Below are 23,092 nucleotides of genomic sequence, written 5' to 3' on the forward strand. Positions count from 1 at the left end.
GAAAAAGTATTATTTCTAAATTCTTACGGGGAAGCTGGGACAGACAAGGTATGTAAATTAACTTCTAAGTCCCTTAAATTCTAACAGATTTTAAGAAGGCAATTTGCCTTTTAGTTTACAATCTCATCCAGATACTGTCATGCAGTATAAACAATAAAATTAAATGATTGCGTTCACTGTGTGGTTTTCATTGATAACGAACTCCTGATGCAGCGACTTGAGGAGAGGTTCAGGAGGGCTCGGACGCGTGATGCGGTACGTGCTAATCCTGGTCAGTGCTTTCCTTCTCTTCTGGTTGCCAGGTGTCTTGGTCAGTGCATTTATTAGCTCAGTAGTGAGGGAGGTCTCGCTTGCAGAAAAGCATGGGGGATAAGAAGCGTTAAGCTTGTTGCATAGCCAGAAATTCACTTGGCTGGTCTGGAACAGGCCATTTCGTGGGGCTAGTGGTGTTGAAGATGTCTCTGTGCTGTGCTAACACCTGGGTGGAGTTAGGTGTTTGCTGGTATTAGTGGAGGGGGGGAAATGCCTGGGGTGGTTGGGCATTTTACTTGTAGTGTGTGGAGGCTAGCACCTGCAGAGATTTCTAGATTTGCCTTGACTTGTTGATGTTGTAGAAGTCCATCTGCCGTGCCTTCGTCAGCATCTCATCTGAGGTTGGTTGCAAGGGGGAGAGAAGACAACCCAACCCAACCTAACTCAACTCAACCAAACTAAGAGAGCCCGGCAGTATCTTTAGGTCAGGTCTTAGATGACCAAGACCTTTGGGAGGACCCAGGAGCTGGGGCAGGTGGGTTGGGTGGGAGCACCCCAGCCCTTCCTGCTGAGGTCCTCTCCCTCCTGGTGCTTCCATCCTTGCCTCGGCCAATGCTGCCCTCCTGCGGGGGGCTTTGCGGGGTCTTGAAGTCTCCCGGCACTGTTTTTGTCTGCTGGCCGCTCTTGTTTTGGAGGAAGCAGGGAAACTCAGCAGCCAAGGTGGATTTCCATCCCCGGCTCCCCTCTGTGTTGTTACAAGCGTTTGCAGAACATATGGTGTGCAAGAAGCACCCTTTCTCGGTGAGATCCCAGCAAATTCTCAGCATATCGGGGTGAGTTACTTTTAGAGTGTCTCTTAACTCTTTAATCGACGAATTTCCATCCCTTAGCATTGCAGGAAAACATATGGTTCTTCCCCCCCCAGCAGTGTTGTGGTTGGTTTTTTGATTTTTTTTCCTGGTTTGTTTTGTGTGTGTGGTTGTGGGGTTTTTGTTATTTGTTTTATTGGTTTGTATTATTTATTACCTTTCTTTTCTCAGAGCAAGACAGAGGGAAAATACTTTATACCACCTCTAAATATTGGCCAGGTGGCCTTTTGGGGATGACATTATTTTATCTTTGCTAAGCTTTTGCATGCGGTTTAAATGACAAACCCCTCAAACTCTGGATTATTTGCAGGCCAGACTCTGACCTTTCTGCATGCAGTGGGGGATTTTTTTAGCCCTTCCTCGTTAGTGCTACCTGTTGGAGCAGTATTTTCCTTGCTAACCTCTGCCATTGTTGTACCTCCCAAAGTAAGGTTTCCCAGCCCGTTGCTGGTTTTTATTCGTGGATGTATTGCACCAAGCATGAATATTTTACGTTGGATCTGCATATCTTACTTACCAGTGGACAGCTCTGCTTAATAAATAAAGACAGAGAAATAGTTGCTACAGCTGCTTGTTAGGCAGAATTCAATTTTTTTATGACTAAAATACAGGTATTTTCAAGTTTGCATTTGTTTAAAAAAAATAAATCACCAAGACACTGTTGATTACATGAAAATGGTGAAATTAAAGCCTGTTGCACATAAGCTGGCACATAATCTGCACAATATATATTTTTAAAAGTGTTCCTGTACCTTGAAAATAGTCAATAGACATGTTCTGTTTTGTGTTTTTTTTTGTTTGAAGTCGCTTCTTGGTGTCCCCCAACCTACAGACACACATGGGATCAGTGGTCAGCAACTGCAAGGCAAAATCTCATTTAGTTTTTGTACAAGCCATAAAAGCCGTGTGTTATTAACAATTGTTTGCTTTGGAAAGCAGCGTAAATAGATCCCAAAATAGATCCAGTTGATTTCTCAGTGCTGTACTGCAAGCTGAACAGACCTCCAGCGCTAGGACAGCGAGTTTGGATTCCTGTGGAAACAGCAACAAACGTGACTGAGTGTGGCATCGATGGTATGTCTATCACAGCACTTACAGACCAGTTTCGTTTTGTTTCTGACCTTCCTGCCCAAACCATCTTGATCTAACTTTCAAATCCGGAATGACTTGTTGTCATCTTTTCTTCGTTTTGTTCATTTCTGCAAACATGTTTAAGCGTTTGTTATTCCAAGACAGTACATTCCTATTCCAGAAATGTGGGGACCTGGGGAATTTTTTCACATCTGAGCCCATGACAGGTGCATCGAGCCAAACACGGCTCTGGTACACATCGGTCCGGTCTCCTGCCAGCAGTGGGACAACGGTGGCACTCGCTGGTGGTGGCATTGTCCCTTTGCTGGTGATGGCAGAGCCTCAGTAGCTTGGCTCATCCAGGCTGCTGGTTTGACAGGGCTTTTCGCACAGAGCTGTGGTGTTTATGTTAACATATAACGATAGTTCTTCTTGCATCCCATTAGTGCTTTTTTTTCTTTTTTCTTTTTTTTTTTTTTCAACTACTGAAGAAAAAGCTAATGCTGCCAGCTGTCTCGAAGATGAGATAGGTAGATGGTTAGTATATTTGTGATGTTCTTTCCCTCCCCCGGCCTTCCTTTCAGAAGAGCTTGAACATAGCTGGAGTCTGCAGCTCATTCTTAAGGATAAATTTACCCAGGAGTGACATACAGCTTCCTCCGAGGTGAATCAAAGCAGTTGTTACAGCTCGATTCAGTACCGAGGCTGGAGAGCGTCATCTCGGGCTCCAGCCTCAACACTGCTAAACAAAAAAATAAAAAAATATATTGATATTGCTACGTGAAGTAACAAAATATTCCTGAGCGCCTTGCTCGTGCTTCTGAGGCTGCAGGAAGCAGGTCTTTTCAGAAGCTTGTTCTGCGCTTGCGGTGCCACCTTCGCGTGGTGGGGGCTCCTGCTGCTCGCCAGGGGTCTGCTCTGCCCCGCTGTTGGTGCCGGTGCTCCACGATGATCCCTGGCACTTGCCTCGTTTCCACTGGATAATGGTGGTGATGAACAGCCTCAATTTTGACATTATAGGTAGTAAATCAAGCATATTGGTATCGTGTCTGCAGTGGTAAAGGGTTTTAAAGGATAACAGAACAAGCGCTGCAAACAGAGCATGGATGGTACCTGGGTGACTTTGGAGATCTGGTCGGGGCCTCGGACTGCTTCTGCTTTCAGCTCTCCCCCGCTGCTTCCAGCTTGCCCAAGGGATGAGCACTCCTCGAGGGGAAGGCCCTAAGGGCAGCCACTGCGATGTGGGGAAGAGAAATCCCCTCTCTCCTCCTCTCCTCGCTGGGCTCCTGGACCAGCATGTGGTGCCTTGCTGCTCCTGTGGATGCCTGGCTCTCCGTGCCCAGAGCCATGCCCTGCATCCCCGAGCACAGGGCTTGTGCACACAGCTTCTGCTCTTCCCGAAGTTCACAATTCCTGTGAAGATCATTGGCTGGAATCATGGCTTGCTAGGCACTTGCTTTCTGACATTGCCACACGATCACAGATAAATGTGTAGCCATGGCAAGGGGCAGCTAGGAGCACAGCCTGCCAGTGCCAGGCTGGATGCAGGTGTCCCACGGTCCCTTCGTGCCTGTCCCTGCGTCCCATCGCAGCCCTGCGTCCCATCGCAGCCCTGCGTCCCATCGCAGCCCTGCTCCTCCCCGAGAATCCACCCAGATGAGAGTGTGCCGCCTGCTCGACGTGCGACAGGTATCGTTTGCTTAGGCTTAATTTGCCATGGTGCGTCGGAGTGCTGGTCGTCACACGATAGCTGGAGACCTAACTGTGGTTTCCTTCTTGGAGATATTGTTAATTAAATTTTTTATGAAGGAGCCGAGGCACACCAGCAGTGATCTCCTTTCAAGCAGAAACGTAGCAGGCAGTTCCCAAAGAGACCTCATCTGCTCTCTTCTCTATGAAAATCAATTAGTGTTATGAATGTGTGATAGCTTCTTAAAAAAATCTGTCGTGATGGAGAAGTCTTTACACCTCGGAATAGTAAAGGGAAGGATGTCTCTGGCTCCACCTTCTTTCCTTTTTCCCTCCCCTGTTCTGCCTGCTGAGCATTGCTATGGGTGGGTGTCCACTTGAGCTGTCTTTTTGCTCAGATTCTTCAAGTTTGTGTCTTTATATTTTAAAAGAAAAAACAAGCACAGAGTTTTGCTTGACAAGGACAATATGCAAATCAAGAAATCCATACTTTGGTCCTTATGACTTCAGCAGCATCGCCAGGTATGGGGATTGCTGGGGCAAGTTCTTGTTTCTTGTTTACTGCATGCACTTGGATTCAGCAAGTGACCCGAGGTACGCGCTGTAGAGGTGGCATCCTCATTGGTTTTGGAATGGGGTGGCCATTTGTGCTCTTGCTTAAACACTTTTTTGATTCCCTCTCTTTCAGTGGTGCAAACACTGTTTCATTGCTGATTGTATTTTTTTTTTTTGAATTTCCTATCCAAGTTTAAATGCTGATTTTTTAATTTAATTTTATTTTTCCCCCCCTCACACCGTATTTCTGCCTAAGCTGAGCTATGGACTAAAGAAAAATGTTGTACTTACACGCTAAAATGCTTAATAGCTATGTACCAGTAATAGACAAAAGATCATTTTCTCAGCATGACAGTGTTACTGGAGTAAATGACTTCAACCAATCACAAAGGTGATGTTTGCAGCGTATATTTTTGCCAAAGCCTTTATTTGCCATTGTTGCAGGTACAATATTGGAAATCTAGAATACGTTTTCAGGTGATTTCTCTAAACAGTGGGTATTTAAAAAAAAAAGTTACTTGTGCAAATATAGAAGTTGCTTTAGAGAACACCTTCCCCAAAATATGCAGATCACAGAGTAGTATTTTTCCTTTTTACCTCGGGTACTGAAATCTTGCTCCTGCTGGTGCACGTTGCTGTCACTCTTCTTTTGTTGGCACTGTCGCAGAACTCTCTTCCACCCGTGCAAAATGTCTGATTGTGCAGGCTTTGACCTTTACAAACCGCGCTGTTGTTTTCTTCCAGTCGGTACTTACGAAATTAGCACAGATCTTGGCTGCTGTGGCGCTTCTGGTTGGGATACGGGAAACGAGACCGCTGCCCTCCTGCATCAGCAGCAACCATCGTCCCACCTCCCACCCCCAGACAGGTAAACCCCAAACGCTTTGGGGCCTCCGCTTACCTTGCCGAGACCTTTGTGAAGGCAGAGCCGACTCCCAAATTCATCGTTTGCACAGTTAATCCAGCCCACAGCCTGTTCCTCAGGGGGCGGACAGCTTTCCAAATAGCAGGCTGCAAGCTGCAGACGTGCGGGCTCTGGCAGTGTCCTCGTCTCAACCGTCAGCGCGGCGCCAGTGCAGCTGGGACAGACCTCGCTCCGGGAATTCGCTGTCCCCACGGGTTTGTAGGAGGAAAGCGGTGTTCTGGGATGCAGGCTGAACGTGGGGTTTGCTTTGTTCCCCTCACAGGGAGGGTGAAGCGTGCTTGTGAGCTCGGAGAAACGACCTCCAGGAGATCCCCCTATGTTTGGCGTGGCTTTGGGCATCGGCTAGGTGCAGAAAATACACGACCTTGGAGATCAGGGCTTGATTTCTGGTGGGGTTGAGATTTTGTCAGAAGGCCTGGGTTACGTTCAGCAGGGTGCACATCTACAATACGATCTTTTCGGATAGAGCAGCTTGCGCCCATCAATAAAACACACTGTGCCAGTTTGTGGCCAGCTTGCTGGAGGGGCTCTCTGGGTTAGCTCACCGCCTCTTCTCCCTGCTCAGACTCCGAGCTATTTTGACAAGGACTCAACTGCTTTTTGAATGCAAGGTTTCTCTGGAGGTTCCTGTTACTGCATGGTCTTCAGGTGCTCCCACCTGTGTAAGATACCCAGCTGGGATTCTTTTGTCTGTTCCGCTCAGTTTTCGTGGTGCTGGACCAGCACCACCGCCTGGGCTGGGTTCACAGGGAAGCGTTCCTTGTAACTTCCCTTGTAACTTCTCACCCGACAGCCAGGGACAACAATTTGTGCATTAACTAAAGGGATGTCCCGAGGATAAACTGTTGTTTGAAAAATGCTTTTCAAAGTGCTTCAGCTGCGTGGGATCCTCCTGTTCGGAAAACTTTGGAGTTGGGAAAATGGCTCTGGATGTGTGTGGTCTGTGATGAGTTTGGCAACAGCTTTCAGCGTGCATATGTAGGGAGCTGGAGGTCAAGAGGCAAGCTGGGGATGACCCGTGTTGTATCTGCAGGTGAGAACAGGGTCTCTGCTGCCTTTATATCCTCTGGGACCATGCTAACTCCTCATGTGAGGAGTGCCACCAGCATTGCACCCAGCAGAGAAGGGCACTTGTAAGGGTGGAAGCTAATTTCCAATGTGGGCAGCAATGGTTTTCTCTTTTTAAAAATCCCCTGCCCTTCTGAACGTCCTGCTGGAGCCCACCCTGGCCCTGGCAGTCCTCTGGGTTCAGCAGTGTCCCTTTGCCCTTTCCCGGCCTGTGCCGTGGCTGCTGGGGGCAGTTCCACGCCTTGGGGACACGGCGCTGTGCAGTACATGAGCCAAAGGGGCAGAGGCAGATTGCATTTTAAATTCTTGCGTAGCTTTTAAACATTTAGATTGAAGTCGAGTATTAATGATCCAGTGGCTGTTCCACACCAGGTTATAATGCATTTCAAAGTCCTACAGGCTACTGAATTTTGTATGGAGGTAGGTTGAGAAGATCTTTAATTGAGCTCACAGGAAAAAAAAAGGAGTGAGTGGTGCGGCTTTCAGAGGGTAACTTTATTCTGAGCTTTGTGTCTGTGGAAAACAGAGATGCAGTGAGTATCCTCATCATTCTGGTGCTGTAGTAGCTGTACAGGATGCGACTTACACCAAGCAGCAGGCGAAGAAAGGCGTCTGCAGAGCCAAGTGCGATATTTATTTTCACCTCTTTCTGAGGTTTATCTTTAAACGTGCTTATTTCTGCGTGGAGGAAGGAGTCAAAAAATGCAGGACGTGCTCGTGCTCGGCAGGCTCCTCTGCAGCAGGAGCACACACGTGGCTGTGCGTCCAGCTCCCGTGCTTAGCTGCTCGGGTGGCGATCACACACAGCCTTTCCCTTCCGCACACTTGCTTCGTTTGAGCTCGCTGGAGCTGCTGCGTGCCTGCAGCCTTTGAAACCATCTCAGGGAGCAGAAAGCAAAGGGGGGCTTTCAGCCTGCCGTCGACAGCCTTGCAGGGCATTTATCGCCCACTTGGACCTGTTGCGTTTGCCCCGTACAGCAGATGCTGACACAGTCGTGTCATGCTATCTGGGCTTCTTCATCCTTAAAAACCAAAAGCCTTCCTTCCCCAAAAGCCCTTCAACACCCACATTAAAGTAATACGCGTTGCGAAGAGAATCTCTCAGAAATCCTTCAGCTGAGTAGTGTACATCATCGTGCTTTTGTTTGGTTCTGCTTGGATAGCGTTCGGGAAATGGCTCGGTGTTCACACCCAGACGCTGAGCTCCTCGGGAGGAATCCAGAAGACGCTGTGAAGGATCCAGGTCCTCCTTGTCTTTCTGCCTCTCGCTGCACATCAGCCATCTTGTTTACAAAACTCAGGCGTTTCAGTCACACGAGCATCGGTTGCGATCTGCCCTGCCGGCACTGCCGCTGGAACTCGGTACCAGATCAGACAGAGATTGACAAGGCTTTTCCCGTTTGTTTTGCATCCCTTGCTGCTTGCCATCAAACCAGGCAGCTGAAGGAGGCAGGGGTCCTGCAGGAAAAGCAGTGTGTGATCTCTTAAAGACTGAGGAGCGGTGCGCGTACACAGGGGACGGCACTGCGTTACGCCAGTGGTCTCTGCTTCGATGCTGTCAGATGTGGAGCCTTTAAACTTGGACTTTTTTTTCCACGGAATTCTTTAGGGTTTTGGAAAAGGGAGGAAAAAAAAGCCCTATCTTGTGGAGCTCGGTGCTAGACAGCAAAAAGATGCTGCGTTTTAATAAGAAGCTGTTCCCTTTCTTCTTTGCCTCATAGAGTATGCTCATCTCGTGTTGATTGAGCTGTAACTCTCCTGGGCACCTCTGCAAATACAGCCGTGTTCTGTGGGAATTGCGCTGTGCTTCCTCTCCTCCTCATCCACTCACCTTTTTCTCCAGTCTGTAGGCACAACAAGCGCTGCCTACCCAGGGGCCGACGGGCTTGGACCACCAGCCACCTTGCAGCTACATGGCATGGTGTTTCTCCGGAGGGGACCCTCCGCACAGCAAGGTGCTCACGGTCCTCTATCCCACAGCATCTCCAAGGCAGTCTCACAGTTTTGGAAAACCCAGACTTGCCAGCTAAAGGTATTCAGCGTGATTTCTCAGCTGTAATCATTCGGGAGAGAGCTGGCCTTGGGAACACATGTGCCTCAACGTTTCAGGCTTAGCAAAACCTTTCCCTCTCCAGTCCAGCGACACCGGGCTCCTTTCAGCCTTCGGAGCAGCTCGGCTTCTCTGGTCCCAGCCTGTAGTGCGGCGTTCAGAGCACCTCAGGTGAGGGGGAGTGATGCGGTGAGTGCTTTACTTACAACCCCGAGTAATGGTCCCTTGCTGAGATTTGTGGATGCATAGTAGAATGGATTAGAAAATAAAGAGTGCTGGCGAAAATAGCTGCGGCGTGATGAAAGCCACTCATTTTGCGGGTACGTGGGACACTTAAAAACAAAGGATACTACCCCCAAGTTTCCTGCCTCACAATGTAATCTTTTCACCATTGAATTTAATTTCTCCTGTGGTCTCTAATGGGAGTTGTGTGGCTAACTCCCCTGCACTGGGCTTTGATGAACAAGTAGGGGTTAATATTAAAGCAGAGCGCGCTGCTTTAGAAATGGGGAAAAGTAGATGCAAATTACCATGAATGCTAATTGTTTCTATTTGAAAATTCTTGTAGTGTTTTTCTGAAAACACTTCCATTAAGTAAGCATTAGGTGGATAGCTGTGCCGTTTGCAGAAAACCTCAGGCATGTGCTGAGGCTCCCTTGCGTGGGGAAACGGGCACGGTGCCGCCTGTGCTGCTTCGGGAGCCCACGGCTGCCAGCGTCCTGCGGGGAGCGACTGCGATGGGCTGCAGGCGAAGGGAAGAACGGGGGCCCAGGTCCTTATGTAGGAGCTGGGGGATCCTACATACACTACCCTGGGGTTTTTGGTATGCTGGGACAGAACTGGGATAGGGAAATACAGTTCTTCCATTACGCGAGGCATGGACAGGCACCCACATCAGAGCCAGTCTTCCCAACAGCTGTGCCATCAGTTCCGGAGGCATCACTAAGGCCTTTTGTGCAACAAGAGCCTGAGCTCATCCTGTTAAGAAAATAAATAAATATATATATATTTATCACAGTGGGAGCCAACCCTAAGGAGTGAGCACAGAACAAGGAGCTTTCAGGAATAGTGAGTTGGGTACGTGGGGTCGGCAGCAAGGAAAATAGCCCGGCTGGTCCCCATATGCTGAACGTTACTGGGATCAGAAGTTGGGTCCCATCAAATTAGCTGGGAGCTAGGGTGGGAGGAATACAACGATGCCTGCCCGGGCTGTCCGCTGCAGGGAGAAGGGTGCGTGTGTGTGTGTGTGTGCACGTCTTCCTGCACATACGGACAGCTTGGGTCGCTTTTTTTTGGCTGTGGCTGCACCTATGGAGGCGTTTCAGGGCTTCCCCGGCTTCTTGGTGCCCTTTAGAAAAGGGTTTCGGCTTTGGCCTTGCTTGCGCAAGGAAAGCTGGCAGAATTAAAGGGGGTTTTGAATGCAACTGCGTGTATGGCTCCGGCTGCATTGTGAGCTGGGGGCTTTTCCTGCTGCTGCTGCAGCACGGAGGCAGAGGTGTCCCTGCGGACGAGGGCAGGGTGCTGCTGGCACTGCGTGGTCGGCAGCTTGCTGGGGACAGTGTGCTCTCTTTGGCATCTGTCTTGAAATCACCTGCTGCCACATACGTCATACGGCAGTCAGAATAAACCATAAACAAATACTTTGTTTAAAGCAAGAATTTGGCAATCAATAACTTTTTCTTACATCCTCAGGTTCTCCCTGCCGTGGTCTCAGATTAACCACACAAGAATTAGGTTCCAGGGACTGATGGTTTTGCTTGTATTTATCCTTTTGTTTGTGTTGACAGATAATCCCATTACTGCTCTTCTTAGCAGTTTGTTGACTGTGATTGCTTTTATTACAGATGTCTCGCTTTAAAACTGCTAAGCCTATCTGAGCGCTTGATTATACCTTCGGAGCTGAACACCTCCCCACCCTGCCGTGCAGTGGACAGAATGCTGATTAATATTCCTGACTTAAATACATTTTTTTTAAATAAAAGGTTGGGGGACTGAAAAAAGCATGTAGTTTTAGGTAAATACTTGCTTTGACATCAAGGGTTTTAAAACCCATTAATAATTGGCTACAACATGGTCTGAGCTACTGTCATTTTGCCCATTTAATGAACTGTGCCCTGTTTTGGGCATCGAAGGGCCTACTTCAAAGCATGAAATGATGAGGCGAAGCTCTGGCCTGCTGTGCTTCCTCTCCTTGACTCTGCGTGGATGAATTTTGGTCAAGTTAGCTTTGTCTTAGCTTTGCAGTTTGTAAAATGGAGCTCAGGACGCTGGAAGCAGACCCTGCAATGGAGCAACCTGCGCACGGCGTTGGGGCTTGACGCGGTATTAGTGTCAGAGAGCAGTGCCTCGTGGAGAGAGGCGGACCGGCATTGCTGACTGGAGCGAAATGGGTCTGGCGAGCTTCCCCTGAGCACAAAGCAGCGAGTGGTGTTTGTTTTGTTTGCATCAGGAGATTACGAAGCCGCGTGCCTATTCTGATACGCCTTTCAAATGCGTGACACGTCAGGCTTTGAGCTGTGATACGGTCGTACGCGATGAGCCTATGGAAACGGACCTTTAAACAGCATAAAACTGCAACTCTAGGATATCGCCTTTAAATGAGTTTTCAGGCTTTCTGCAGTGTAAAAGCCAAAAAGATGGTTTGTCCGTGGCTGTGAGTCGGGGAGCAGCAGAAGGGTGAGCTGGGCACTGGCCAGGCAGTGTTCCCACCAGGGAGGGCCCTGTCCTGTGTTCCCAGCAAGATGACAGTGACATCGTTCAGCTCAGCGTCCCCATCCCCAGGCATGTCCTTAGCAATGAGGCTATTGATTGATGTGGGGTGGCACATCAAGCCAGCAGGTCAGGGTGACGATAAGCATGGACAGCCTGGCCCAAGCAGGTAGAGGTACATGCACTGCCCTAGCACTCATATTTTTGTGGATATTTGTATTTCTTGCCTGGTATTTTTTCTACTATTTGAGACTATAGAGGTGCTTGAAAGGGGGAGTAAGTTTGTGTGAAATGCTTAAATGCTAAAACTTAAGGTTGTGCGAGAACTGTGTGGATAAGTAGGCTGTGTTTCAATTATCTCCTGCCCTCTTGGGAACTCCTAGAAATAAAAACAGCTAAAACCTGAACTCTGTGTTGGTAGAACACAATAAACGGAGAAGCTGCTTGTTTTGCACCTTGTTAGCTGTGGTAAAGTTTTGTTCCCCTGGCCTGGATGAGTTCTGTTTTATGAATTGGAGCTGGAACCATAGGGAAGTTTAATTGCTGCTTCTGGTTGTTGTTGTTGTTGTTTTTCCTCGGGATTATGCTTTATAGCAAAGGTGAAGAGTTCAGGGAAATGGCCACGGGATAATCAGCCATTTGGAGGTGCCTTTAAACAGAAAATGGTGCAAACTGATCTCCCCATTCCCCTCCCAGCCTTCTGAGAGTTGTTCCTGGGGCTCCTGGGCTTGCTGTTACACTGGCTGGAGGGTGGCCTTCCCATGGACTCCTCCCTCCCTTTAAGTCTGCTTTGCTTTTTCTGCTTCAGTACTATGAAGGGCTCATTACCGGTGAGCTTGGGAAGGCAAACATTTTACTCTGCTTTCGACTTGTGCCGCTCAGGTCGTCACAAACCCATCTTCCACAGCTGTTCCACCTCCCAGTTTGTACGTGAGCAAATTCTGCCTGTGCAAGCTATCGGGGCTTTCCTTCACGAAGTTCCCGAATGGCAGAGGACCAATGTATGGGAAGGTTTTGCTGAAGGTCAGGCTTCCGACTCCTCCTGCTGACTTGTCAGGACTCAGGGGCAGAGAGAAAAACCCTGATTACCCCAGAGGGGGGAGGGTTTGCTTTGCACAACAGTATAAAATTACTTCGTACCAAATAAATAACTAGTGAAGGTCAAAACGCTTCTTTTCCTCTTCAAATTCTATCTTTAAGGATTTTCTTTATATTAATTTATAGCTGTTCAGAAACATACTCCATCAGTTTAAACCATTTAATTTTCTTTCCTCTTCTGCCATCTCCTTTATCTGATTGTTCAAGAGACATCAAGATGAGATCTGTGTTTCTGCCTGAAAGTGATGTACCTGCTGTGGTTTCACCCAACATCTCAGGTTACTGAGATTTAGAGAATTAACAAGGTTTTTAACTAGTCAGGGGTTTTGACATCTTTTTTGTATAAAATTTCGGTTTTCCTGGACAGCCAGTTGTTTTCTCCCTTCTGAAAGGCCTTTATAAACACCAAAAGAGAGTAAAAATCCCTTATATGCTTTTCATATTTTCAGTAGAAACAAAATCAGGCTTTTTTCTCAAAAGGTAGTCTTGAGTAGTGTTTTTCCTCTTTTAAGGGAGCATGCTTAAAGGAGCCAGATAAAGCAGTTCTCGCTCTGTTCTGCAGCTGCCAGCCTGAATTAGTTGAAGCAGGGTGGCCTGCATCCTCACAACATACAAACACATCAAAATCTATAGTGCTGTGGTGGCACGTGGTTTGAGCTGTGAGTGTGTCCAGGAGCCCTTCAGGACTGGCAGCATCTTTGTGCCATAGGCAGGCTCCTCCAGCAAGCCCTGGTCTCTGTGTCTAAGACGTGGAATACAGAACCATAAAGAAGGCAAAAGGGAGTGGAATTATTTAAATGGCTCTTGGATGACTTTATTTTCACTTAGATTTTTTGTTTTCCCAGAGAAGCTGTGGATTCCCCATCCCTGGAGGTGTTCAAGGCCAGGCTAGATGGGGCTTTGAGCAAGCTGGGCTGGTTGGAGGTGTCCCTGCCCATAGCAGGGGGCTTAAAATTAGATGATCTTTAAGGTCCCTTCCAACCCAAACCATTCTATGATAGATTATTTTTTTAATTATTTATTTATTTATTTTAATAATGATTTGGTGTTCTCCCATTTCATTCCTTTAACTAATTTAATGTAAAGTTTTAGAGATGGGTTTTTCAGGAGGGTTTATAAGAAAAAGAAAGTGATGTCCACACAGACCCCTGGCAAGAGCTGTCACTTAAGGAAATACAGCTATTATTTCGTAACAGAGCGTAGGTGGCATTTTGTATTGCATCTCTCACCAGCACATTTTCTGTTCTGTCATTGACTCCACTTCAGAGTTTTTCAGATAAATCTTTTTTTCATGGGTTTTTCTGTGCTGCTCTTTATTAAGCTTGGAGGAGATGGGATTTTAGTGGAAAGTGAGTGAGTGGACAGATGAAGATGGCATTTTGGGGGGAATGGAGTGGGTTGGGATAGATGAAGTGTGACAGTAGGCTATCCTTCCTGAAGAACAACATGTACACGTTATGTGTTTGGGTTTTTTGACACACGCAGGGTCTTGTATAAATGCATTATCAATCTTGTCAAATGTTAGCCACTACCAGTGTATTTATTTATCTAGAGTTTACATAACAAAAATGTGAGGTTTTGGACACAATCGGGAGTGATTGTTAGTGAAGAAATGACACTAATCAAGAAAAAAGTGCTTCATCTTAGCCCTGTTTACAGGTCAGCTCTAGTGCAATGCTCTTCCATTTGTGGTGTGCAGTAAGCTGTTTATTAGACACATGATTAAAATAAACCAGCAAAAGTTAGTATCCTAACCCTGGGGCTGTGAGTTTCACCTAGACAAGTCCTGATAAAAGCATGGACTTGACCTGACAGCCTGGAAGCATGCATGAAGGCCGCGCTCCTGCCGGCTGGAGCTGCAGGCTGGCCTCGTGTTGTGTGTGGGGCCCCGCTCGTCAGGGCAGGCGCCATTTTGTGCCGCCTGGAGGCTGCGTTACTCTCAAGCACATGTCGGAGGCCTGGTGGCACCAGCAGGCTCTGCTGAGGCTGTGGTGGGCGCTGTCGGCCCTGGCCCCTTCCCAGGTCCCAGGGCTGCAGCTCCGAGGACACTGTGTTCATAATACCTGGCCTTGTTGTTGGACCTGGCCCAGCTTTGCTGGTGGCCGAGGTGGAGAGAAGCACGCGCTTCTCATGGTAAACAAAGCCAAGGGGAATTTCCACCAAGTCCTGCAGTGAATCCATCTCCTTCTGGAGTCTCCTCTCGGCAAAGAAGTGGTCAAAGCACGGTCATGCCGTGTGCCCTGATGGGTTGCAGTGGCATGACGTCCCTGCTCATGGGACAGGGCGAGCGTGCCTGCCGGCTGCCTCCCGTTCGCTCCCTCTCATGGTGGTGGCACGCCAGGACCCCTTCATAAGCAGTTTTGTAAGGGGTTGAGCAAAGCCACTGGTTTTAGAGAGAACTTGAAGAAAGTCCCTGTTTTGATAACTTTGGCAAAGTGCCTCAAGTCTGGCGGTTTGATATCGGCATTGTTTGTGTTAAAAAGCTTGGGGAGGCCAGTCGTTGGGCTGTCTCTGAGTGGGAGGGCACACGTTTCAATCTGTGTTTTGTGGCTCAGGAGCCACAGCTAAAACAGAATTAAAAACCATATAGGAATGGGAGGAAAGGACAGAGGAAGAACACAGTGCTGTCCTTTAGATATAGCGTATCTGAACAAGCACAAACCTGCTCAGACATTAAAACCCCTTTCACCTCTCAGGAGTATGATCAAGGGTAGAGGGAAATCCTCTAGGGAGTGACTAGTTTAGATTTGAAAAAAAGAAAGAAAATACTTTTTTTTTTTTTTAAATCACACTTTCCCTGATTTCTATATTTATTTGTAAGCACTGCTGTCTACAGCCTCTTAAGGAGGTGGGAGCTGCATCCTCTTTGCTTCACTGTGAGTGTTTCTGCACTGTTCCAGCCCCCCTGTCAGGGTAAAGTCAGTTTTTCCTTTTGTTCCTGGAGGCCATTCACATGCAGCTATGAGGAAGGAGGGGAAGGAAAAGTGGTTGTGAAAGCACAGAAAATTGGCAGGGAGATTTGGGGCAGAGATGTAGGATCTGAAACCACTGTTAAGTCTTCTAAAAATTTTTGATGCGATTTCCAGTTGCTGGTGTCCCCTTATCTTAATCCAGAAGAAAAGTCGGTAAATGTCTGATTTTAGCACAGATCTAGTTCCCCAGCCCGACGCTGTGCGTTGGCCTGTTTCCATGTTTCTTGTTTGACTTTTGTAGATGCCATGTGCGTGATGCTCCGATCAGGGTGCAGGCAAGGTATAGCCCAGTTGCATGTCTGCTTGTTTGAACTGAGGTGTTTCTTTGTCTTTGTGATGGACAAGTGCAGAGAGAATGGATTTCTGTAGTTCTAGCTGATTGTATCGCATATTGCTTCTTCTAAACTAAGCACACTGGAGATACCCCTGCTTTAAAACAGGGAGCAATAGTCAATTTTGCATAATGTCTAAATCCTCTTGGACACAAGGCATTTAAAAAAAAATACTAAAACACCTACTATAAAAGTAAAATGGCAAATTGAGATATTAGATTACAAAAGTATTCTGAATGATGGGGGATTATCCTTTAATTTCTTGAATTGAGGAAGAACTAAATCTTTTTGTGCAAACTCACTATCACACCCATGTTGTTGATTGCTAGGACTGGGGATTAATGCTGTGGATTTATTTTAAAAACTTGATTATAGTACATACAGCATCAGAATGCATGGCACTGCCCTAAAGGGAGAGACTGGAAGTTAGTTTACAACTTCACTTCAGACCTAAGTTGTTTGTGTTTACGAATCTGTTTAAAATAATAAAATTATTTTAGAATTTCAAGGTGAAACTGTTATTATGTTGGAGGCTGTTTTCCTGCAGGGATTGAGCATGGTTCCTCCACCGGTAACCAGCAGGAAGGTACACTAGGCAATCAGGTGGTGGCTGGAGTGTCACAGCGGCTGTCTCAGGTAGTGCAGAGTCCTTGGATCGCTCCTAGGTGGGGTAGGATACGTGGATGGGAGTATTTAGGAGACTTCAGCACTGGTAATGCTTTGATGTCCTTGCAGGCACTGACAACACAGCAAGCAGCAGAAATTCTGCAGTGTGACTTGAAGCTCAGTAACCTGGGGGGCATTGCAACAGTCTACAGCAGCTTGGTGTCTTCTCCTGTGTTGTCTTGGGGGTCTTTCTGCAGACCTTTTGGGTTTTGTGTGGTGAGCTAGGTGGGCACAGCTGGCTCCACCACCCTTAGCTGCTTGCTTGTCCTGGCCCCAGAGAGGCAAGGGATCGTGGCTCCTGCAGAGCTGGGAGCTCAGGTGGGATCCAGGGTCTTCATCCTGGTCACCAGAGCAGCGCTGTGAGTGAGCTGGCATGGCTTCTGTAGGAGCAAACTTCCTCTTCTGCTGCTGTGAGGCCAACTGAAATGTCCAGAGAGGAGATGGCGCTTTGTTACAGGGATCTGCTCATGGTGGAGTTAGGAGGGATGAAGCTGGAGATGTTCTGCTGAACCTAGGCGAGGGAAGGAACAGGCTTTTACGTTATGGGGAAGAAATCACACGGACACATACAAGAGTTGCTTTTGATGCCGGTGGGGAAGTCATGAGGAGGGCTTGAACTCCTTTGACTGGGAGTTATCCCAGACTGGTCATGAGAAATGCTGCGGAGTAGCAGGTACTCGGAAATGAATTCATGCTTTTTTTTCACCTCTTGAAATATTGTGTGGCAGAGATATATTGTGAAAGCACAAGATGGTTTCAAGAAGCAAAGAACGGCCTATTCAGTGAACAGTCATTGATGAAAAGTGAGGTTACTTTTAATTTCTTGTACCATAAGTATTTCATGTATTTTTCATCCTTAATGGCATTCTGGCTTGTTACAGGAATTAAGCACTGTGAGTTAAAATAACAAATCTGCACTATGCTTTGCTGGGTTTTAAATCAAAATGGCATTCTTCCTTCGTGAGCCCATAATCCTTTCTTTTATATAGTTTGATGCTAGCCAGCTCTTGCTTCCTGAGGCAGAACCATTAGATATCAAAAATATAATTGCTCTCTATATGAGTGCTTCTTTGTAGCCCATCCCTTTCATGTTTTGAGGCTGCAGCACTTTTATTTCTTTAAAAATATTCTATTAACTTCTTCTGAATTGTGTATCCCAGCCTCCACAGGTAACAGGTCAGCACGTTGTTGGGATACGGCAGAGAAGTGGAGCTTCTGTGTTAGGGTTTGCTTTCTGGTGTGGCAGTTCAGCTGGAAATAGTGAGAGCCACAGACAGGCGAGTATAATTATCCCATCAATGCCAGTTGGGAGTTAATTAATCTATAGTTCCCCACCTGGCATCCAAAGTGGAAACTGTTTTGGGTGAGGGAGAGAATTGTAATGGCTTATCTTGTATTTGTTAGGCTGTTAGAGGTTTGGCATACACAGATGTTGGAATATATACATCATCTTCTTTAACGTATTACGGGAGTGTTGCTATACCTCGTTCCACACCTAAATGCATGGAGGTGTCTCTTATTTGTATGGACAGGTGTTCTAAAACCCCAGGGCATATTTTTCTTTTTCCTCTTTCCATTCTGTATCTGTAATTAAAAGCACTGCAGAGAACTGCATGGTGCACCCCCCCGCCTGTCCTGTCCCCTGGGAGCCACAGCGCTGCTGGATGAGGCAGGGAGGGAAGGGTTTAAGAAATTCAGGTGACCTGTTCCCGAGGCCAACAATTGCTACTCTCTTCCTGAAGGTTAGAATTATAAAAGCCCCAATACACAGACATTTCCTTTAATAATACAGACCCGTTTTCTCTAGTCTGCCAGAATTCAGAGCGTCTGGTGGTTTCCATGGAGAAGTATATTTCTTACAAGGCCCAGCTATTTTTGCAGACTATTTTGCAATATATTTGAACTTACAGTCTTGTGCCATTTCTGTTCTCCCCGAGCAGCGCAGCGAAATACTGCCAAATGCCCATTAAGCTCCGGCAAAAGAGCAGGCCAAGGGCCTGGGCTGCATCCTCGATGTTTGTGAGAGTCGAGGAACCGTCTTCGTGCTGTCCCCAGCCTCAGCATCCCTGCACGGGGGGCAGAGGTGGGGCTGCTCCTGCTTTCCACCACCAGAAGGACGCGGCGATGTGCTGCTTAGGAAAAAAGGTGATTTCCCTGCTGCTGTGAAGTCTAATGACTTGTTCGCAATTTTATATGGACTGAGTTTAAGCTGTTTTTCTAATTGACAGCTAAGCTCTCTCTAATTTTATAATAATATATAAAGCTTTGTCTAACAAACACCGTGTCTTCCTTAATTGTCTAATTAGAACTTAAACTGCACTCCCGGTGCACAACTCCTTCGCTGCCTTCTTGTCATGGCTGCACAAAGAGAAACCTCAGAGAGACATGAGCAGCCAGTCCGCGCTTTTTGGAGCTCGTCTCCCATTGCTTTGGTGTTGTCCACTACAAGTTTAATTACTGCGTGAGAAATACTTTTTTCAAGCGGAGCCAAAATCTAGGATTTAAGCCAAAGTAAATTAACAGTTCTCAGAAAACCTGGAGTCCCCACGCCAAGAATTTCAAGGCTTTTAGGCATCTCTGTGTTATTGGCAGGCATCTCGTGATGTCATGTGGTAGAACAAATGGACACCAAAAAGCTGAAGTCAACGTTGTGCCAGTTTAGCAGGGAAGATTAAAACTGATTAATTTAGGGAGGCCAAACTGGAAATAATGAACATACACAGAAACGGTGGGGTTATTTCATAAGCCATATCCGTTCTTTTCCATTAGTGGCAGATTTCCAAGCTTCATTCTTGGTTTCCTAAATTTGCACTATAGCTGTTTTTTTCTGTGTTGTGTGGCTTGTTTTTATTTTATTTTATTTTTTTAATGTTGTTGCTTTTTTTTTAATTTAGGGGCAGAGGGACTGCTTATTGCTGAAGCTGTGTTTGACTAGCTGTACTTCCAAATGTGTTAAATGTAGTATTCTCTTTTTTTTTTTTTCCCCATAAATTGCCGTGCTACTCAGTCCAAACATTGAATTTTGCATAAAATAACTGGCATTCAAGAACTAAACAGGAAAGTCCTCCTGGTTGGTGGCGTAGGGCTGACACGCACGTTTTCTTTTGAAGGAAATTGATGATGCTTAATTTTACCTTGTGTGTGCAATCAGGAGGACTGTGTATGTATAATTCAGCACAGAGCAGGTAATAAAGAGTTCCTCTTTGTGTCTGATTCCTGCGGCACGTGGAGCCTGTGGGAAGGGAGCTGTGGCGCAGCTCGGGCTCTGGTGGTTCCCTTTCCACCAGGGAGGTGGTGGCCGGTTCAGGTCCCACAGATCCCACAGGGCAGGGCAAGGAGGAGGACTGCCTTCTACGCCTCTGGGTGGCCCCGTGCCCCTGGTGGGAGCTGCCGTCCCTCGTCCGTGCTTGGTCTGCGTGTGGGGTGTGTTCCTGGGGCTGTGCGTGCTCCCCTAATAACAATGATACTAAATTCTGACTCGAGATTTAGTTGTTAACGTCTTTTTCCAGTGTGAGCGCTCCAGGAGGGAAATGCAGGAAGCCCACCCAGGCTGGCATCACCTGCGGGGCCATCCTTGGTGCCTGCAGGCACACGCCAGAGCTGTGCGATGTGCTGCAGCTGGGGGGCAAAAGGCGAAGCATGCTGTGAGCGAGGCGCAGTGCAGCTCTGGAGCGAAGCAGGCAGGTAGCTTTGCATCTGGTCAAGGCTAAGGAAGACAGCCTTTGTTTATTTTATTTTATTTTATTTATTTTATTTTATTTTATTTTTATACAAATACATTGTTCAATACCTGTACATGTGCTATCACAAAAGGCCTGTGCTCGTGCGGGAGGCGGGCTGAGGGGAGTCCCCATGAAGTGTACGTGTGCGTGTGTCTGTGTACCTCGTAACATGAAAGGTGCTGCTGAAGGAGTTTGCTGGGTGTAGCTGTGACAGAATCCACGGAGAAAAGAGAAATTATGTATTACAACCAATGTGACTGACTGAATTCCTTGTTTTGATGTTTACTGTGGGTGTCAAGGATGTATAAATGCAAACAGCACATTCATGAATTATTTTGGGTTGCTAGTAGGTTTCTGAAGAAAATCATTTGTAATGAGCTTTATTTATGCACTAGAAATAAAGATGGGATTAGGAGAATATTGAACTGTAAATGCACTGGTGATTTTTGGCTTTTGTGCACAGCACAGAGAATCTCATCATTTATCTCTGTTCTGATCTTGAATATGCAGAGCTGGCTGTGCCTTTTATGCAGCAGCTATTTTAGTTTGCAGCAGTCTGGCCTTGAGTCTGCAACGCGAGCTCGCTGCAGAGCAGGCAGCGCACCTCCGCGCGCCTCTCCCCGTGGCCCTGCCGCTGCCTCGCAAGCTTTGCCGGGCTCTGCCGGCGCACCCTGACCCAGACCCAGCGCTCCTCCTGCGCCTTTGTGCGAGCTCGGTTCCCCGGCAAATGTCCGGGCTGCATCGCCTCGTCTACCTGCTGCTGGGCTGCGGACGTGCAGCGCACGTGGCTTCGCTCGCCGGCTTCCTCGAGGCAGGTAAGGGCGGCACAGCTGGGCTGCGCACGCATGGAGCCACGAGGTGCTGAGGCATGAGGACGCTGATGGCAGGAGCAGGAGGCGCAGCACCGGGGGCAGAGTGCTGTGACGTGCCTTGCTGAGGCTGCCCGGAGTGCCCATCAGCTCGTTTTAAGGAGGGGGCTTTTAGACAAACAGCAAGCTTTATGGGCGGTGTCGAGGGCGGTCTTGATGTATGTGAAGAGCTCTTCTGCTCGAGGTGATCTGCTGTATGGAAGAACTGCAGGTGTGCTTTAGCACCTCCAGAATAGCCACGTCGTGTGCGGCCAGCGCGCACGTTGGGCAGGGGCTGATGTGCTGAAACCTACCCCGGGCTGTACGTAGGCACCCGTATTGGGAAGGCCGTGTTTTGCCAAGAGGGAAGGATGCATCAGGTAACCTTTGGAGTTGTGTTGGGTTAGGAAATTTGCTATTCACCGCTGCATTTTAACAGGACTGTTGAACATCCTTCAGTGATTAGTACATTAGCAGAGCCGTAGCTTGCGTAGTGTTGAGAGCACTTACATCCGCCATCTCAATTTCACACAGGTGCAGACAGCAAATATTTTTTCTTAACAATTTCAGGCTTATAGACTTAAAATGAGTATAGGTATAGTTTTCATTTGCCTGTTTATGTGCTGTGCATACTGTTCTCCGAGTCCTGGGGTCTGGCAAGCCAGATGTTTTAGGCTGCCCCACTGTATAGCTTGACGTGATCTGAACTGGTTTTGTTGATGTTGCCAGGCTCACCAAGTGCTTTCCTTGCATACACTGGCTTGGAAGCAGCTTCTGAAGCTCTACCATAACCTTGTCCACTAAACATGTTTGTTTTGAAGGAATCTGGTTCAGGAGGTTTGGTGTCGCAGTCCTCCTAGTCCTGTTATCACTGGTGCCATGCTCGAGTGGCGTGGATTGCTTTTTTTTTTTTGCCTTTTTTTTTCTTTTCTGTAAGCTAATTCTGTAGCTTGAAGGTCTGCTTCATCTTACTTAGCCTTTTAGATTTTGCAAAACAGTCTTGCCCCCTTGTTGGGCTGTAGGAATTAGACTTTCACTTTAATTTAGTCACCTTGAAAGGGGACTGCCAAAAACAAAGGCGGGATTCAGTGATACGGATCAGCTTACACCAAATCAGCATTGTTGCCTGAGAATATGGCTTGCAGTGAGAGGAGCTTGAGACCTGCAGGGTGTCTTTTTATGAAAAAAGCAAAATATATACTTATTTGTATGCATAGACCACCTAGGGGAGTTTCTTTTGAATGTTGCACTGTTTTAAACACTCATTGATGTGAGTGCTTATTGCAGAAGCAAGGACAAATAAGATGTACAGTAGCTGAAGGGCCATTTTTGTCTGGAGGCGCGCACACGTGGAGTAAACAAGGCTCATTAGAATAAGAGGGAGAGGGAATAACTGCGAAGACATGGTGCCTGCCCGTGCCGTGGTCTGGGCCTGCAGGAAAGGAGTTGTTTTACCCCTTTTGATGGAAGAGAAGTCCTGCTTCTGTAAGCTGAGCTCCGTAGAATACAGATTTTATGTGGGGGGTAAGTATGAGTTTGTAAATACTTGTGCATTTGTCTTCTGGAGGGTGACTGTCCGATGGTTTCTCTTTTTCCTTCCTCCCCTCGCTGGGGTGCAGCTCTGGGGTGTCTCTGAATGCTGCATGGATAACAAATCCTGCCAGTCCGTGCTCTTGTTGGGTAGGCGAGGCAAGGTGAGGGCTCCCAGCCACAGAATTTTGCTGCCTTGCTTTTGGGGTGGGGGAATTTTTGGCTTTGAGCTGGGGAGCTGCTGCTTCTTTATGGTGTTTGCAAGAATCCCTGAAACATAATCATAATGGAGGAACAGGCTTCAAACTGGGATCTGCTACATTTATTGGAGAGAAAATATTTTATAGTGTTTTTGCAGTTTGGTTTCTCATGTTGAGGAGTGTAAGGATGTAATTCTTTTACTGAAGTGGCTAACAGAGATGAGATAGAGCTACAGGGATTTCTGAAGAAGAGGTACTTGTGTACAAGTTCTAGAAACTAAATGGGAGGTTCCTGGGCTCCTTGTAGGGGCCAGGACTACTGAATTCTTTCCTTGGTGTTGGCGCAGTGAGACATAAAACTTGGGCAGTGCTTCTTGTCTGGAAGGCTCACGGGATGTCGTGCGATTTCCGTGCCCACCACACTGCGTTGAAGCCTGGTCTATGGCGGGTTGTAACGAGCTTTTGGGATTGCACGGTAGCTCAAAAGTGATTTGATGGATCCACCAGCAGCAGCAGGAACTGTTAGCTCAGCAAAT

At 47.3% G+C, this 23,092-nt stretch overlaps 1 protein-coding gene across 8 annotated transcripts in view; it reads left to right on the forward strand.

Annotated features, from left to right (window-relative positions):
• NEXMIF (neurite extension and migration factor) overlaps nucleotides 1-23,092 on the forward strand; it is a 139,388-nt gene that overhangs the window by 22,468 nt on the left and 93,828 nt on the right. The window contains exon 1 of one of the 8 annotated variants that reach the window (XM_083797686.1): nucleotides 3,830-8,650. The exons of 6 other annotated variants lie outside the window; for them this stretch is intronic. The gene's annotated coding sequence lies outside the window, so the exon portion shown is untranslated. One more of the 8 variants, XM_083797691.1, reaches the window with a different exon arrangement.

The sequence above is a fragment of the Anser anser genome (assembly GCF_964211835.1).
Source record: "Anser anser genome assembly, chromosome: 13".
NCBI lineage: Eukaryota > Metazoa > Chordata > Aves > Anseriformes > Anatidae > Anser > Anser anser.